General features: G+C 35.0%; 1 long non-coding RNA gene across 2 annotated transcripts in view; it reads left to right on the plus strand.

Annotated features, from left to right (window-relative positions):
• The window catches only part of LOC129052428 (uncharacterized), a 32,711-nt gene extending 28,049 nt beyond the window's left edge, over positions 1-4,662 (plus strand). For both annotated transcript variants that reach the window (XR_008517457.2, XR_008517456.2), the window contains exons 3-4: positions 484-561; positions 4,419-4,662. This is a non-coding gene — a long non-coding RNA (uncharacterized LOC129052428). The remainder of the gene's footprint in view (positions 1-483; positions 562-4,418) is intronic.
• Positions 4,663-6,000: the final 1,338 nt, after the last annotated feature.

The following is a 6,000-nucleotide window of genomic DNA, read 5'->3' on the forward strand; positions in this document are numbered from 1 at the left end:
TTTTATTTTTTATCGATTTTATTATGAAAACATTGAATATAAATTTTGGTTTATGTGTTACAATATTGAATATCTAAGCATGATGTAATTTAATACATGTTTTAGTTATTTCATTTGTGTCATACATGCCTTTCAGTCGTGTTGTAAATAATACAAAAGTGTTTACCCTATATATTTTTAGGCTAAAATAACAAACAATATCATTTGCAATATGTGTTACTAGAAACAACATTAATTTTGCTTCTAGATATAGAATATTTAATATTAATATTATAAAATCTTATGTCTGAAATATGGATTGAGATAGGATCTGGATATTAAATATGAAAAAAATGGGAGATAAAAAAAATTTTGACAGCAGTCAGATTTGTGATAGAAAGAACATCATTAATAGTTAACAGTACAGCATTATTTTTCCCCAAAGTTGAGATATTGCTTTAAAAAATATAATTCTAACATATTGGGTTTGTTTTTAATTTCCAGGGACTACATGTGCAGGTTTGTTGCCTGGGTAAACTGCATGTCATGGAGGTTTGGTGTACAGATTATTTCATCACCCAGGTAATGAGTAAAGTACCCAATAGGTAATTTTTCATTCAATACCCTCCTCTCACTCTCCGTTCTCAAGTAGGCCGAGGTGTCTATTGTTCTATTATTTGTGTCCGTGTCTACTCAATGTTTAGCTCTCACTTATAAGTGAGAACATGTGGCATTTTATTTCCTGTTCCTGTTCCTGTGTTTATTTGCTTAGGATAATGGACACCAGCTCCATGCATGTCACTGCAAAGGACATGATTTCCTTTTTTTTTTTTTTTTTTTTTTTTTTTGGTATGGATGCATAGTATTTCATGGTGTATATGTACCATATTTTCTTTATCCAGTCCACCATTGATGAGCATCTAGGTTGATTTTGTGTCTTTGCTATTATGAAAAGTATTGTGATAAACATAAGTATGCATGTGTTTTTATAATAGAACAAGTTATACTCTTTTGTATATATACTCAGTAATAAGATTGCTGGATTGAATGATAGTTCTAAGTTCTTTGAGAAATCTCCAAACTGCTTTCCACAGCAGCTGAAGTAATTGACATTCCAACCAACAGTGTATGTGTGTTTCTTTTCTTCTACAGCATCACCAGCATCTGTTTTTTGTTTTTTTGTTTGTTTGTTTTTTTTTTGTTTTTTTACTTTTTAATAATAGCCATTCTGACTGGTGTGACATGGTATCTCATCGTGGTTTGAATATGCACTTCTCTAATTGGTGATGTTGAGCATTTTTCATATGCTTGTTGGCTGCTTGTATGTCTTGTTTTGAAAAGTGTCTGTTCATGTCCTTTGTCAATTTTTAATGGGGTTGTTTGATGTTTTTTAATTGTTAATTTGTTTAAGTTTCTTATAGATCTGAATATTAGATCTTTGTCAGATGCATAATTTAAAAATATTTTCTCCCATTCCATGGGTTATCTGTCCATTCATTATCAACTCTGTTGATAATTTCCTTTGCTGTGCAGAAATGTTTCAGCTTAATTAGGTCCCACTTGTCAATATTTGTTTTTGTTGCACTTGTTTTCGGAGTCTTCGTTGTGAAATCTTTTCCAGGGCCTATGTCCAGAATGGTATTTTCTAGGTTTTCTTCTAGAGTTTTTAGAGTTTTAGGTTTTACATTTAAGTCTTTAATCCATATTAATTTGATTTTTTTTTATATGGTGAAAAGAAGAGCCAAGTCCCAATCTTCTGCATATAGCTAGTCAGTTATCCCAGCACCATTAATAGAAGAGGGAGTCTTTCTCCATTGTTTATTATTGTCAACTTCGTCAAAGATCAGATGGTTGTAATTTTGTTTTTTGTTTGTTTTTTAAGATGGAGTCTCACTCTGTTGCGCAGGCTGGAGTGCAGTGGAGCGATCTTGGCTCACTGCAATCTCTGTCTCCTGGGTTAAAGCGATTCTCATGCCTCAGCCCCCGCAAGTAGCTGGTATTACAGGCATCTGTAACCACTCCCGGCTAATTTTTATATTTTTAGTAGAGTGTTGGCCATGCTGGTCTCGAATTCCTGAACTCAAGTGGTCTGCCCTCCTCAGCCTCTCAAAGTGCTTGGATTACAGGCATGAGCCATGACAAATTTGTAATTTTAATTCTGGGTTATCTAACCTGTTCCATTTGGTCTGTGTGTCTGTTTTTGTACCAGTACTATGCTGTTTTGGTTACACTAGCCCTAGAGTATAATTTGAAGTCAGGTAGTGGGATGCGTCCACTTTTGTTCTTTTTGCATAGTATTGTTTTGGCTGTTCAAGAATTTTGGTTCCATTTGAATTTTATAATAGTGTTTTTTTCTAATTCTGTCAAAAGTGACATTAGTAGTTTGATAGGAATAACATTAAATCTGTAAATTGCTTTGAGCAGTATTGCCATTTTAACAATATTGAATCTTCCTATTCATGAGCAAGTCATTATTTCTTATTTGCTTATGTCATCTCTGACATATTGTAGAGATCTTTCATCTCCCTTGTTAGCTATATTTCTAGGTATTTTATTATTTTTGTGGCTATTATGAATGGAATTGTGTTTTTGATTTGGCTTTAAGTTTGAGGTATAGAAATGCTACAGATTTTTGTATATTGATTTTGTATTCCAAAACTTTACTGAGGTTGTTTTTCAGATCTGGGAGACTTGGGCAAAGACTATGAAGTTTTCTAGGTATACAATTATATTATCTATGAGGGGAGATAGTTTGACTTCCTCTTTTCCTTTGGATGCCTTTTATTTCTTTCTTTTGCCTGATTGCTCGGGATAGGACCTCCAGCACTATGTTGAATGAGAGTGTTGAAAGTGGGCATCTTTGTCTTGTTCTGGTTTTCAAAGGGAATATTTTCAGCTTTTGCCTGTTGAGTATGATGTTGGCTACAGGTTTGTCATAGATGGCTCTTATAATTTGAGACATGTTCCTTCAATGCCTAGTTTTTTGAGGGTTTCTAACATGAACAGATGTTGAAATTTATCAAAAGCCATTTCTGTGTGTATTTGAGATGATCATGGGGCTTTTGTTTTTAGCTCTGTTTATGTGGTGAATCACATTTATAGATTCACATATATTGAACCAACCTTGCATTCTGAGAATAAAGATCATCATCATCATCATCCCTACATGATTATGGTGAATTATCTTTATGATGTGTGCTGCTGGATTTGGTCTGTTAGTATTTAGTTGAGGATTTTTACGTCTATGTTCATCGGGTATATTGGCCTGAAGTTTTCTTTTTTTATGGTCTCTCTGCCAAGTTTTGGTTATCATAATGATGCTGATCTCATAGGATGAATTACAAAGGACTCCCTTCTCAGTTTTTTGGAATAGTTTCAGTAGGATTGTTACCAGCTCTGTTTTATATGTCTGGTAGAATTGGCCTATAAATCTCTCTGACCTAGGGCTTTTTCTGGTTGTAGGCATTTTATTACTAATTCAGTTAGAAACTAATTATTGGTCTGTTCAGGGTTCCAATTTCTTCCTGGTACAGCCTTGGGACATTGTGTATTTCCAGGAATGTATCTGTTTCCTCTAGGTTTTCTAGTTTGTGTGCATAGAGGTGTTCCTAGTTTTGTTTATTCAATTCATATCTTGAGGCAACAATGTATTTGAATTTTTAATAAATAATAACTAAAGTTAATTTATAAAATCTTTCTTTCCAATCTTTTTTTCTTCCTTTCTTCCTTCCATTTTTCTTTTCATTCTTTTCGAAATACCCAGTGATCTTGTACAATTATAGTGAATAATTTTTATCTCAAATGAGGATGTCATGCTGTATATTGTAACCATGTATGATCCCATTCTAGAGACCTGATGGCCCTGTCCCCCATGGGTTGTAAGGCTGTATCATAAACAACCTCCAACTACTCTCCACACTATCCGAGCCTTCCACATGCTGATTAGCTGGATTTCCCAAATTGCTCATGCAGCGAGCTCATACACCAAATCCATATTGCCCAGTTTTTCCACTTAAAACCTTTCTCTTATTCTTGATATTTAATAAGAAGGAGCAACAGATATATGAACAATTGCGGAACTGACATTTACCACTTTATTTGTAAATATCTCTATTAGTCTGGTTCTTTTCCATGCCACACCATCTGGGAAATATCCCGGTGCATAGTGCCACAAGGCCATGAAAAATCTCCCGTTGCATGATAGCAATAGTGATGTATGTGTTTTAGAAACGTAAGAATGACTTAACAAAATTTTACTTATCAAAAGTGTATCTATACATAGTCAGTATGCCTAAATAAGCAATGAAAGCTATTTAATTAGAAATCTGAACGTGAGGTATGTACAGTGTAATAGTATCCGGGAATATTGGTAAAAGTGAAAACAAAACAAATTTTGTGACAGATCGTATTTATGTGTCATATATTTTCCTCATTCTCAGATTTTCTTGGGCTCACCTGCCTCCTAAGTCTTGGGTACTCAATTCAGAAATCGATCATCACTGTCATTGTCTCAATTTCCTAACACCACTGAACACTTTAGCCTCTGCCAGGGTGAAGGCCAGGCTTTGACGAAGCCTATGGAAAAGTTACGGAATGACCACCTGGACCAGAGCTACTGCCAGACTCCAAGGGCTAAGGTTTCTTTTGTTACCTCCATGTCCCAATGAAGTGCTGCTCTCCCTCCTTGCCTGCCTCTCTTGCCTTTTGTCTTTATTTTTGCTGCCCTATATTCACAATAACAAAAACTGTCTCAGGCTACCCAAGACTAAGGCAATACCAAAGAGGAAGATTGTGGCTTAGGATGTGCTGTCCTGAAAGGACCACTATCACTGAGAAGCAAGGATCAAGCAGTTAGGCTTTTCTACCCAAATATTCCCATTTCAGATTTCAGAATCCCATTCTTTCTTCATTAGAGATCTGACTTTGACATAAGAGTAAGTTGAAAAGGTTTATGTCACATAAGAAGACAAAGCAAACTTGACTGTGTAGCCATCAACAAAACCGATAGTGAGTTTTGAGCACACTACAGAACTTTTAAAATCCAGGATCATTCAACAGAGTGTCAACTAAAGACTAAGAAAGTACTGCTAACCAGTTATAATAGCACATTTAGATAGAAACTTTCATGCACACACAAAAACATCAATATTTCTCTTGATTTTCCTTTAAAAAATAATCTAAAATATTGAGGGATGGAGGAATAACGTGATTCTGTCTGAGACTTTCCTTTTTGGGAGCAACTTCCTGTAGTTCTATGGCAAGATTATTTGCAGATAACCGGATAAGAGATTGTTCCACATTTCCTACTGAGAGGCATATACAAGAAAAGGCTGGTCCTGCATCTTGCTGCATGATACAGCCATACACAGCTGTCCAGGCTTAGCATTAGGCACTTCCAGCTGCTTTGTGTTCCAATTAGCTTTAACTACACAAGTCTCCCAAATATGCTCTTTGATACCACTCATTTGCTCCTGCCATCCATTTTACCTAAAGAAGACTTCCCATTCTAGTAGTTAGACTCATTTACCATTCACAAATAACCCTAGAAAATACATTTTCAATGATAATTTTTTGATTTTCCAATCATATAATAGCTCTGCCACCTTTGGTTAAACCATTTTTCACCTATTTTATCGCAATTACCATTCTAAACCCTGGTATACACCATTTATGACTGTATTCTATTCTCTTAACCCCCAAATTCTTCCCAGTTCTTAAACCCCTAAAAGATAGATACTGTCTTAATCACCTCTGAATCACTTGAAAGGGATATATTTATGCACTACTTGCTTAATAAGCAGTCTTTGAATTGCTAAACTCAATAGAATTTAGTATCCGTAATTGCACTAACATTTATTACCACTCCCATTTTTCCTGAGTATTTCTCTTTGTTTTCTCATTTATCTCCCTTACGAATATGTGAAAGGCAGGCGGAAAAATATCTTTTGTGGTTCATAATCCCTTTCCCTAATGCACAGATTTTTTTCATGTACTTATAATTTTCTTACTTTTCCCAAAAGC

The sequence above is a fragment of the Pongo abelii genome, chromosome 22 (assembly GCF_028885655.2).
Source record: "Pongo abelii isolate AG06213 chromosome 22, NHGRI_mPonAbe1-v2.0_pri, whole genome shotgun sequence".
Lineage (NCBI taxonomy): Eukaryota > Metazoa > Chordata > Mammalia > Primates > Hominidae > Pongo > Pongo abelii.